The sequence below is a fragment of the Silurus meridionalis genome, chromosome 11 (genome assembly GCF_014805685.1).
Source record: "Silurus meridionalis isolate SWU-2019-XX chromosome 11, ASM1480568v1, whole genome shotgun sequence".
Taxonomy (NCBI): domain Eukaryota; kingdom Metazoa; phylum Chordata; class Actinopteri; order Siluriformes; family Siluridae; genus Silurus; species Silurus meridionalis.
Genome location: NC_060894.1, coordinates 16,446,659 through 16,460,544, shown reverse-complemented (window position 1 = coordinate 16,460,544; position 13,886 = coordinate 16,446,659). Strand labels below are relative to the sequence as shown.

General features: G+C 38.3%; 1 protein-coding gene across 1 annotated transcript in view; it reads right to left on the bottom strand.

Annotated features, from left to right (window-relative positions):
• The window catches only part of LOC124393876 (homeobox protein PKNOX2-like), a 79,607-nt gene that overhangs the window by 51,431 nt on the left and 14,290 nt on the right, over nucleotides 1-13,886 (bottom strand). The window lies entirely within an intron of this gene.

Genomic DNA, 13,886 nt, shown 5'->3' with positions numbered 1-13,886 from the left:
GGTACACCATGTTTACATTATATAATTAAACATTAATGGCTTTCTGTCCAGAAATCTTATTTGCCCTAACACGTTTTAATAGTTTATGGGGCAAACTGGGTTTGTTCTCGAAAAGTTTTTTAAAAACCTGTCCTGGCTAAAGATCTGTTACTTCTAAAACGGCATACAGCCTGACTGTCTTTTGCCAGCAGGATAAACTGTCACCAGACAAATCTTAGAACATGATCTTACATGGCCAAACTCACCACATATCTCAAGGTGGGTGAATTTCAGTCTGCTCCCCAGCTTGCTCTTTCTACTTGGCAGGCTTATCTGGAATACGGAGCAGCAATATGTCTTTGACTGGTATATTCAGAGCATTTGAATAGTGCCTTGAATTCCTTGCAATATGTTTAGTAGAGTCGCTGCATCTGAAGAAGATATGATTTTGAAGTGATTTGCACTGCTCTAGTGAGCTACCTCTAAAAGTCCCACACTTTTTAAGAGGATGAGGTTTGCAATGGACTGTTCCGATCTGGACTTTCAGTTAGTTTCTATGACTGTTTGGACTGCCGGTCTAATGTTCGAGATGACACCTCTGTTTGATGTACAGTTACAGATGTCTATCTGCTGGATTTGCTAGGTTTAGCTCTTAAAGCTTGATTTTCAGAGATGGAGAATGAGAAGCTAGTGTTCATATTCCTTGTTTTCGCTTGACCTCTCAGGAACTATGGTTAAAAAAGCTAATTGTGGGAATGCCACCTTATAATCCTCCTTGTATTTGGACCCTGGACTATCCATTTGTCCTGGAGGCTTGTGGTCAATGTCTTCAATATTGGGTTAACCCCTATATATATATATATTTTTTTTTTTTTTTATTTTATTTTTTTTTTGAAAAATTCTCAATTTTCTTGAGAAGTGCATTTCCAATCACTTCAGGTGCTCCATAGCACTCTTCTAAGCGCTGCCAATCCATTCTGACTGCTGCAGTTGCATTGAGAACATGCACAGATCTTATTTTATTTATAGTTTGCTATATATATATATATATATATATATATATATATATATATATATATATATATTTTTTTTTTTTTTTTTTTTTATGAAAAATAATAACCAATTAAAAAGTTACACCCTGGGACTTTATTCCAAAATGTTTACTTCTGGAGCAGTCATGTGAGGGCAGAATAGTAAAAAGTCAACACATGAGTGGGCTAGGCTAACATGGTTACTGTATGAACATGATCGTGTATGAACATGATCATGATGAACATGACTGTATGGCATGATCGTGCCAAGAGCATTCTTCTTATGACTGAAGATAAGGAGCAACTCACAATGAAGCAACAGCTAACTGTGGAACAGGAGCACATCTGGCAATCTGCCAGCTCTCTTCAGTAGATCGAACAAGATCTCCATCCTCCAGATCATCATCATCAAAAAGGTCCAGCACAAGCTCAGCAGCTATGAGAACCAGAGCTAATGCAATCAGACAATATTGCTCCTGTGATGGGAGTATAACAGCATTCAGGAGCATTTTACACAAAACTCCCATTTAATGTTAAGCCATTAGAAACCATTATTAACTCACCAATACCCTCAGTTACAGCAAAAGTTGACAATGCCGCACTTGTGCCAAATAAATAAATAAATTAATAAATAAATAAAGGATAGTGAGTTTTTTCCAGACCAAAGGACTGGTCCTTAAAAGAAGAAAGCATAATATGAGAATGATGTCAAACAAAACAGCTTTCCATTTTGGCATTCTTCCTATTATGTTCCAGAAAAACATGTAGCAGCAGATCTTACTAAATATCCTATCAACTTAATTTTTAATATTTTACTTAACTTTATAACTAATAATTATATTTTTATGAATAAATGTTTTTATTTCAAACAATTGGTCTATCGTGCTATCTGCGAGAGACCGGAAAAATCAGCAAAACAACAGTATATATATATATATATATATATATATATATATATATATATATATATATATATATATATATATATATATATAAAATCATTCATTATGATGCAATGGAAAACATATGATGCTATGCAACTCAATATGGTACAGGTAGTTTATTTTTATTTCTTTGGTACAGACAGACAGCAAATCATAAATTGAACTAAGTGCTGCAGTGGTGCTGAGAAAAGGTGCTTGAGAAACTGTTTAGCGAGGAGAAATCAATCTACATATAAAATATTGGTCACTTTTTAAATAATAAATGGGAGTTTTGTGTAAAATGCTCCTGAATGCTGTTGTACTCACATCACAGGCTGACTTGGCTGACTTCATGTCAGGAACTGATTTTACACGAAGATCACCAATTTCAATATCTTTTTCTTCTTCCTCATATGCTGCCACTTCTGCTGAACTACTCACTACTGCTGGATAATTCTCTAGTGAGATATAAAGCTTCGCATCCAGGTCTCCAGGTGCTTGAGAAACTGTTTAAAGAGGAGAAATCAATCTACATATAAAATATCGGTCACAAAATATTGTTTACTTTTCAAATAATAAAAGTATAGCGCATCTACAAAAAATTATATATATGTAACCCGCGTGGTGTTATAGGCTAGCTTTACTGTTCTTACAGCATGTTTGTGGGTTCTTGACTTTGTTCTGCTGATCAATGTTTTTACGAATAAAGTTAGGACACAAACAACTAGCTCAGGAGATCACTTGGTTTATGGAACATCAGAAGTTGAAACCCATATATTAGCCACAGCAGATTAAAAAGCAGACTGTTCACTCTGTAGTATCTTCTCGCTGTATTATCTCCAGATTTTATTTATAGTTGTAGTACATCATATATAGGATGAAATAAAACACATAGTATTTTTTTTATTGTTTGAGTGATTTAGTAAACAAAGCAAAACTCTTTACAAGTTCTCACTTTTACTTTTCTGTTAGCACTACGTGCCTCGCGTAATGTAATTTTTAAAAGTTAAACCTCAAGTGTATATATAAGATGTATCAAGGCAAGCAGGAGGCATCTGGCTGCAAAGGCCCCTCCAGACGGAGTGTGGGAGGCAGATCCATAATTCAGCTATAACGTGCGATTACGAAAATAAACACTTTCACGACATGACAATGGCCATCTCAGCTATACTTACAAAACAGGACTTACATACTTACAAAACTCTATAGTTCAAAGTAGTGTAAACTATATGCACCATGGAAGATCAACTAAGCAAAAAATAAATAAAATCATGAGGCAAACACTATAGTGCATAGCATTATGCCGATACATGCCAACAGCTCCAATTAAGGTCACATCGTACATGGAGATGGGGAAAACGTGGTCTCTGTGACTATGTCGGTGCCAGATGGGCTGGTTTGAGTATTTAAGAAAATGCTAATCTCCTGGGGTTTCGGTTCAGAGCGATCTCTACACTTACACCAGAATGGTGTGAAAAACAAAAAACATCAGTTTCACAGAGCAGCAGTTCTGTGGGTGGAAATGCCTTGTTGATGAGAGAGGTCAGTGGATAATGGTTAAACAGGTTTGAGCTGACAGGAAAGCTAACTCCAGTAAATATTCTTTTGGACTGTGTAGTGCAGAGAAGATTCTAAGAATTCACAAAATGTCGGATGGGCTATAACTGCAGAAAACACATCAGGTTCCACTCCTGTCAGCCAAGACCAGGAACCTGAGGCACAGACTCAGAGAGAGTAAAAAAATAAAAAATAAAAAATTACCTTTTTGTTTTTCCAACTGATTTTCCCTTCAAATTTGCATTTGGGTTTTTACATCTACCCACATCATATACACCTGATTCTAAGATTTACCAAATGGCTTGCCTGCCTGACAAAGATACAACAAGGAGACTGTAAATAAATCGGGTATAATGTAAGGGATTGTTAAAACAAAGAATAAATTAAAATGAGCAGTGTCAACCATGGGAATATTTAGGGAGGACATATTTGGTTAATATTAGACAGCAGTAAAATTTAATACTTTGAAACCTTAAAAAAATTAAAGAATTATGCTTTCTTACATACTTTCGGCTAGTAGTTTATAATTGTTAAATTTGTTTCTACTTAAGATTAACAAGGAACATAATGTGAAACAAAAGCAAATTTTGTTTCATTGTCAAAACCCATGAGCAGAAATGAGTTTGAAAGCGGACTAAGAGAGGCTTACGCTGAGCAGATGTGTCTGTTGAGCAGAGCCGAGGCCCATACTGAGCGCTTTGGGCCAAAAGCACTGAGGGTCTGGGCTGGAGCCGAGAGATAAGACGGCCTCCAGAGGCCTCAGTGCTGAAAAGAGAGAGAGAGAGAGAGAGAGAGAGAGAGAGAGAGAGAGAGAGAGAGAGAGAGAGGTGCAAAACAGACAGACAGAACTGCCTGAAGAGTCTGTGAGCCCATATACAAGTTTTCTCTTTCTTTCTTTCGTTCTTTCTTTCTTTTTTCTTTCTTTCTTTCTTTCTTTCTTTCTTTCTTTCTTTCTTTCTTTCTTTCTTTCTTTCTGTTTCTCTTTACTCTAGGTGTCTGCCTATTTCTTTCTTTTTCTCTGCACTGCTTCTTACTTCAATTTTAATATACACCCTCTCTCAACCATTTCTAAGCCTCACTTAAAATGTCCAATATTCCTTCTGCCCTCATCTATCCCCATCTCTCATTTATTTAGGACTGTCTCCATACCCTTTCCATACTACGCTGTTTGCATGCTGTTTGCTGTGTGCGTGTGGGCATGCATGTGTGTGTGTGTGTGTGTGTGTGTGTGTGTGTGTGTGAGTGTAACATTCCACTCTATTGAGATCAGACTGTAGTGTTTGACTCTTAGGGGCAAGATTGTTTGTGCCGTGCGGGCCTAAAGCCAGTTGCCACGGAGACCGCCATACCAAGGGTCTGACCCTGGAGGACCATGGCTCTCTTCCTCAGCAGGAGATACTGGCAGCTGCAGCACAGCTGCTCAGACACATGCATACACACACACACAGATTACACTGTCCAAAAGTCCAAGCTGAGCAAACCTTGTGGTTCATAGCTCAATGAACCGAAATCGAATGACTCAGGTATATCCTCATACTCATGCGCTGATACATCACAGGCTTTATTTAAACTCTGGTTAATAGTATAAACAACTAGAATTGAAGTTGGTGAACACTGTCTTATCTTGCTTATATTGAAAGATCTTTGCACGCTTTTAAGATATTGCCTTATCACCAATATGTACATAAACCATACATTTACATTTACATTTTTTTTAGGAAAACTTATAGTCCAGGCATTATTTATGTTTGAATTTGCCTAAAATGTCTAGGGATAAATATACATTAGACCTAGCCCTAATTGAATTTGCCAGCCAATCAGAATTAGGTATTTTCCTTGGGTTGGGTATAAATTAAAATATATATTTACTGTCTTATTAGATCAGACCACATGAGCCACCCTCCCAACGTGCATCAATAACCCAGTCACTGGTTCACCCCTGTTCTTTTCTTGGACCACTTTTGATAGATAATGACCACTTACCAGGAACAAAAGATACATATATGTATATATACGCTTAATTCAATTATATATAAAACAATATTTTATAATATCTGATAAAAATAAAATAGAATAAATCAAATGTATGCATATTATATTGATTAAATTGAGTAATCAATTAAATTGGCACAAGTAATTTTATAGTTACATTTGATAGACTCAATTTTGGTAATACAGACATGTATGTAAGTGTGCGTGTGTGTGTGTGTGTGTGTGTGTGTGTGTGTGTGTGTGTGTTTTGTAGTCTGTTATCTATCTGTAGTCTGTTATCTATCTTTTGTGGTCTGTTAAATATCATCGATTCTACAGTATATATATATATATATATATATATATATATATATATATATATATATATATATATATACATACAGTATATGTATACTGTAGAATCGATGGTATTTCACAACAGACTACAAAAAAAAAAAACACAATATGTTTTCAAGCAGATATGATAGCACTAAATGACTACAGATACAGGCAGGGCCATCACCCTATTCCCCGTGTACACTCACACACTCACACTTGTTGCATTACTGCTGTGACGACTGGAATTGGGCTCAAATGCCAGGCTCTTTAAACCAATCACAAATCCCTCTTCAACACACTCTAACTTGCAATCATTCACTTTCCCATACCCTTGCTAATATACCCCTCCTCTAACTCATTTACTTACTCGCTCATTCACTCTAGTACAGTGCTAAGGGCACTCCACTAGGGCTTCCAATAGATTCTTAAAGTTCCCTTCTGAGCTTAGTTGGTCTCTAAACTCACTAAATGATGAGCTAATACACAGACAACACAGACATACTCGAAAACACCCGCGTGCAGCCTACAACGAAAAGCAATATAAAGATTGAAAGAACAGCCTGTGGTACTCCAAAATATATATTATATTATATTTTCCTCATTTTCATCCATTTCTCATATCTTTACAAAAAAATACTGTTAAAATTGCTTCTGATGTAAGAAAAAAAGCAGTACACTGACACTAGAGTGAGCGATCTTTTCACAATCACACTCAGGACTAAAGCCACATACTGAGGTTTGAAATGATAGCTCCAAGTCGCTTATTTAATCTTACTGGAGATTTCCCTTCCCCTCACCTCTGGTGTAACATGATTATATGGTGAAACTCTGACTGAAAGCAGTTTAACAGCTTGCTATCTATACTGTTCAATACACTCATTGGGGGGGTTAGTGGGGCTTACTTTTATTTCATGTGTCTGGTAGCATTGAGCGTGTTGTGCATTTACTGATCTTTAGGTTGGAGGTAGCTGGGAGCGGTCAGGGTTAAATAGTTCCATCAGTTGGCGCTATTTCTCTGTCATGTTATTGGTTTGCTCTCCTAATTAGAACTTGAAATAAATGTATTAAGTTAATTTGTTTATTTTTACACATTTTTACACAATAAGCAAAGGCTTAGGGGGCAATACTTTTTTTTATTATTATTATTTATTTATATACCTAGCTTTCTTTTCCCACTTTATGTGTAAGTTTCTTTGTCTATCAAACTAAGTTACTGATTAGCAGATTATCTGCTACAGAAGCCCTGATGTTTTGAAGACTATTTTTTTCTTCATACCCTGATCAGTTGTTCTACAGTATTTCTCAGGCACTTGGTTCAATATGCGGAAATACTTTGCTAAGTCCACATCCAGGCCACAGTCTTCCAGCTGATGACCCAGGATCTAGGATGATCATTTCGCTTGGTTCGCATGGTTGGAAGGAGAGAGCTTTAGGTCCTGCCATGGTGCGGTAACCCTCGAGCTACTTTATTGTAAAAGCGTCAAGTAGATCCAAACACAATCATGCTTGATCCAGAGGTTGTCTCAGTGGAAATATATAGTATGGCACCCTTTAAAACCTGAAGCTTTCATAAGATTATCAGTCTGCTCTTACTGAGAATAAGAGCAGTTAAAATAGGCACTCTGCTACTCCCTCACCCATGTAAGGTTATTTGCCTCACAAGTCTGTAGAGCTGTTGTAAAGCTCACTATTGGTTCTCTCTTTTTCTTTCTCCTCAATTCACAGAGAGATGTGACTGTTTTTAATTGAATAAACTCTGAAATATTCTTCTAGTACCGACAGTGCACTGAGCGATCAGTATAGTTTTTCCTTTACATGCATATCTGCTAAAGTGAAAAGTGCAGAATAGTTTATCATATGCATAAGACCACTAAACCTTCTTAAATTCTCATAATGAAACAGAATTTCAATGAAGTAGAAATAATTAGCCCAACTCCCTTTTGCTGCTGGTTATTTGGTCATTTCTCGCTCACCGCATGTACCAGTGCACTTCAGTCCTGAAATCACCAGTACATTCACTGCTGCACTGCTATGATTAGTGATTACATAGAGTACACATCAGCTTGGCTGCCAAGTCCTGCAGAAAACCTGAACCTTTTCTTGAGCATTGCTTTGGCACTTCATACCTTCCATGTGTTCATATTCATTTATTATTCTGAATATGTTAAACATTTTTCTTCCTGATAAAATTCAAACATAATTCCTTGTAGTGCCTCGGAGATGATTCGGTCTATTTCACTTGAGCTCTTGAGTTTTATCTCACTTGTACTTTATATTTGTTCTCTTCCTACTGATAATCCATTACCATTTAACCAGACGAGAATGGGTTTTTCCTTTTTAAATCTCAAGTAAATTTCATCGCGTTTCCCTGCAACTGCTTCTCAATGGGCATTTATTTGATTATGAAAAATCTGCTGTTGACTGCTTTGCCCTAAACTATGGTTGAAAAATTAACATCTGTTGGATTCCAGATCTCATGATCACAATTGTCCATTAGTCAGACACAGTCATAAAGTGTCCTATAAATGTTCCCTACATATGCATCATAGTTGGATGTTTTATATGTGAAGTACTTATATGACAATATTCAGCATTCAATAACCTAATAACATCCACAATGGATTAAAATGTAAATCTCAATATTCTGAAACTGATAATAATAATAATGATATAATAGTATTTTTTTTAAAAAATCAGTGAATTGAATACATTTGGTTATATTAAAGTTAAAACATCTTTTGAATGGAATTTTTATATATATATATAATATATATATAATATATATAATATATATATATAATATATAATATTGTTATATATTAGATATATTACAGTCTTATAGTCTTATATCAACAACAGAACTTCTCTAGGTGTGTGTGTGTGTATGTGTGTGTGCATTATTGCCCATGTGTTAACAACAGGGGCTGCACATTTGTTTCCTTTTCAGCCTGTAAAAAAGCAGCGGTGGCCGTGGCAGCAGCAGAGGCAGCCTATCAAGCTCTCCCTGCTTCTTCTCCTCCATCTGTTCTGTTTTTCCTCCACCTCTCCTTTCTGATGAGCCGGGTCCTCAGTCCCCCCAATAAAATCCCATTAGCTCTTAATGAAGTCGAGCTCGCTGCCTCGTGCCTTCACCTCATTTAGCACAATTGTCTGGCGGCCATTAGCGCCGAGGCAATTACAGCCGAACGGTGAGAGTAATTGGAAATGCCGACAGGGACCCCGGGAAAATGGGAATAAATAATACAAAAAAAATATTAAAACTAATAAGCTTCCATCGAGATGTGGGGGGGGGACTTGCGGGGACACTGAAGCTAAATCAACATAATTTTAATCGGGCCTGGTGAGGTAGAGACATAAAGGTGAGGACCTGGTAGGCATGATGATAATGATGATAATGATGATGATGGTGATGAGGGTGAGGATAGTATTGGCTGAGGTTAAAATGAAACAATGAATAAAACGGTGCAGAGAGCACACCTATATACCTTTCCAAAAAAAACATATTAGTACACCGTTTCATAAAGTATACATTGATTTCACTTTAAAAGAGTTGATTAGTATTGAAATGGATATGGCGCACAGGCTGATAATATAGCGGCCCTCTTCTCTGCTGTGTGAAAGAAATACTGGCAAAACTCAATGCAAACGAAACCTTTTTAAAGCAATGGGGCTGAATAGCTGGTCCCGAATGGTATTCAGTGTTGTGTGTATACTCTAATAGTGCCAGATGCCAGGGCATCTCACTGGACACCTCACCCCTCCCAGTGCGAGGCAACAGGTGGCAGAAACCTGATCAGAGAGGGCAGAATCAGAGGGCACCTTTCACAAGAGACGGCAAAATGCCCAACAGGCAGGGTACTGCCAAGGTGTGTGTGTGCATGTGTGAGTGTGTGTGTGAATACTGGGGAGCAGGGATTAGTAGTGGTTATTTATGTGTATGTCTGAGAAAAAGAGAAAAAAAGGAAAGATGCAGGAAAAGCAGCTTGGCACGAGTTACCCTAAGTCCAAATGGAAAACAGAAGGTGGAGTCCCACAATAAGAGAGTCTCAAGGGGCATCCATAATAGCAGCCCAGTGCCTGCCGTCAACAATACTTTTTGAAGGCCTCTTATTTGGCAGGCTTAATGGCGCGGACCCACCCTGCATCACTTCCCCACACAACACAACACACATGGAGCTCGACTACACCCGTACATATTTATACACCTATATAAATGACAATATGGTCTCTTCAGAGAGTGATTGCTATCTCAGTTCACCACAAACCTGAATAATAGCAGTCACAATTTTCCAAAACTTGGTTGCAATATTCTAATAGAATTTGATGTTTATCATGCAAAACTAGCAATTCAAGTTTATTTCTATTTGCGCTTTTCACAATGTACATTGTTTTAAAGCAGCTTTACAGAATTTAAGAATTATAGAACAAAAATTTTAAATAGTTTAAATAATAGTGAGCAAGCCTAGGGTGACTGTGGCAAGGAAAACTCCCTTAGATGTTATGAGGAAGAAACCTTCAGAGGAACCACACTCAAAAAAGGAACCCATCCTCATTTGGGTGACACCAAGAGTGTGATCATAAACCATTAACGCATTATAAACCCCAGACAGTGAGAAATATCATGATAGTCGGAGTGTGTGATTATGAGTACTGCCCTTTCTGCAGTCGTGAAATCTGAAAAAAAAAAGATTTTGAATGCAATGTACCTCTTCATATTTCCATACAAACATATTGTTCTCTGCATGCATCCATCCATCCATCCATCCATCCATCCATCCATTTTTTATGCATAAATTCCTTATGTATCCATTCCTTATGCATTCCTTATGCACTCTAAAACTATTCTCTTTTATACTGTAACATCCAACGACAACAACGAGAAATAAAACTTTGTTTCATAGAAGTCACGGAAAACCTCCAAAAAGTATTAAAGAATAGAAACAGCAGTGACAAATACAACAGTTTAAAGCCTCAGCATGTTATTAAAGCGAGTGACATGGAAACTAGCTCTCTGTTTCCTTCTCCCCATGCCTTCATGATGAAAATGTTTATTTGTCTAAAAAGATCTACAAACAATCACTTCTCCCGACAGGAGCAAGAGATTTCCAGCAAGGGGAGATTTAATTAGCAAAATCTCGTTAGGTTTAACAAAATTAAGCGTAAAACAATCCTCAGCAGGGCGCAGGGCTCGGGGAAAGAGAGAAATCGGGGAGACTGGGGAGAGGTGGAGGGAGGGGTGGCACTGCGAGAGCGATTAGAGCCGAGAGGATATTGAGACAGTCGCTTCTCTGCTGTTGAGGGGGAAATGGCTCCGAACACCCAGCTGCTTTCACACTCAATTAAAGAGCCTTGCCTGTCTTTTACCCCCTCTAAAAAGCAGCGAGTTAACCTTGCTGCATTTTGCCGTCACACACACACACACACACACACACACACACACGCACATACACACTTATCCCTCTAACCTCCAACCGCCTCCATCCTTGCCCCCTTTCATCCACAAAACACGGAATTGCATCCTGAGCCGCCGAACCATTAAAGACACCAAATTGTGTTTCTGAACGAATTTGCATTCTATAAGAACGCCTCGTACGAAAGTGCCATTAAAGTGAGGAAATAAACGCTTAAGCAACCCAGCTGGAGTGATTGGAAAAGAAGAGCAAGCACTCAAACTGAAATTTGCTGATCATCTATCAAGGCCCAATTGCCACTAAAACAGCAAGGAATAGCACCGAAATTCTCAAGGAGAGATATTACGATGACAGGATCAGAAATTTATTTTTTAGATGTGATCCAGTGACCTTATGTCAACGGAAAGTCTGTGGCAATCAACTGTCCTGGTAATTATTGACTGTGATGTCAGTCTTCCAGTGCAAACGATTCTACTTTGTACTCAGCATTAGAGCAGTGAAAATTTCCAGTTAGCTTTGGCTGATAAACACAAGTCCAATTTCTGATAGTCTGCAGAAAAAAGAGACAGAGAGCAGGAGGATCAAATAACAGAATGAATCATCAGCACTGATTACCATTTTTAATAATGTGAAATGATCTTTAGGTCCATGTGGGCAAAAAGTTCTTAATTTTCAAAGCGCATCTGACAGTACATGATGTAAAGCTGAAGATTTTATGTATAATGGGCAAAGTGTGCATAAGTGTTCAATAGGGAATATGTGTGTATGAGGCAAAGAAGATCACAAAGATGGAGATGGTGCTGGAATGGAGGAATTTCATGTACACCACCCACACACCACCATCCCCCCTTATTTCACAGATTCTAGAAGGTTTGTAGTGGAACCTCCTCGGGTTTCCTCCAGCACTACAAAGAAAACATTTTAGCGCTGGCTAATCCCTCCTGCAGACTCCTGGAGACACTGAGCCTTTAAATGGCCAGCGTGGCCTACCGGCCCTATGTCCACTTTATATTTCCCCCCTGAGATCTTGCTTGACTTCCTGTTGACGTCAAAAAGAATTAAGGTAAGGAGTGAGCAGCAGCTCCCCCCGGGGGCAGGAGGGGTAATCACTAACCTCGGAGGAAACATTAGCATTCCTGTTGAAGCAGTCACACACATCTGCCCACACAGGCAGCCAGAGACCTGGGCCCCTCCACAAACAACCAGGCCCTTTACATACATCCTCACACACACACACACACACACACACATACACACGTTTAAGTAGATATGCATATGCAAACATACAGGGTACCACACCGAATGGTTGTCAGCTGCACATATGTGCACAGACATGTACACATATGCAAACGCCCAGTCTGGTCAAGGTGCCAACCTTGACTCTGCGAAAGCTTGACTCAGAATGTTTCATTCTCCAGTGCTCGTTGAAAACCAAGATTTTGGCCACTCGATGGCCAAGACACAGTTACGATGCCTAACACACAGAGTGAGAAGATTACTGGTTGTCCTTTCTAATCATTTCACTGCACTGATGACTACTATTCAGTCTACTATTCAGTTCTTCTATATTCCCAGTACAGCCAGGGAACACAGGATTTTTCCTCTATCTTCACTGCAGTTCAGGAGTGTAAAAACTCTCCACTCCCTTTGTGTCTTTCTGCACTGATTCACTCCCTACAGAAATGAAACATTGTTGTTTTGCTGGTGTTTCCAATCAGAGAAAAGAATATAAGGAATAACGGGATGATGTTTCCTTTCAATGCCAAACTCGTTCTATCACAGTGCATGTTGCTGGTTGTTACACAATGCCTGAGATACCAAATCCAAAAAATCTCTAGTTCAGCCATGGACTAGTGAACATGGTTATTTCCCACAATGCTTTGCCAACAATAGCCCCGAGCTGTTCAAAGGCTGTGACAACAACAGCTGTTGCCAAGGTTTTCAGCTTCCTGTTACCATGACAATGGCAGAAATGATTCATAACATGCATAACATCTCTGTTCTAATAAAGTCAGTCGCATTGTTATAACGTAATTAGAAATACACGATAAAAAGGCACCTTATAATTCTCCAGGGGAAGATCGAAATGCCTGATTTATTTTTGCCGGACTGCCGAGCAGGCTGTCTGGAAGAGGCATTTTTGCTCACTGACTGACATCTTGAATGATTTCCATTGTTAAAACATACAGACACATAAGCATTTCACTACCATCTTCCAAAGAAATCACACATTCTGCACTCATTTTTTTTCCCACTGCAAGTGCTAGAACTGTCTACTTCCCATTTATAAAAAAAAGTTCACCATTCTCAACAACTAAATCAAAATGGTGGATAAAGCAGAGGAGATCTGTCAAACAATGGTAAAAAAAGTGTCTAAAATCTTTAATGCTTCTCAGTTTCAAATGATTTATTAAATCATCTGCAAACGCTAGTTATCTAAACCAGGCTTGGCTCGTTTTGCTCTGTTATTCCAACCAAATGTCCACTGCACTTTCAGAATCGCGAAAAAAGTTTTCCACAGAAAATCTATGTATAGCAGAAACAGTGAAATGGTGGAAAGGGTGGAAATCATTTGCTGGGACAATAAATACATTTAGTGTCATGTGAAGATGGAAAGAAAGCCACAACAGCTAATGTACAAATTTTTCCTTTCCAATCTGAGACATTATTAATTT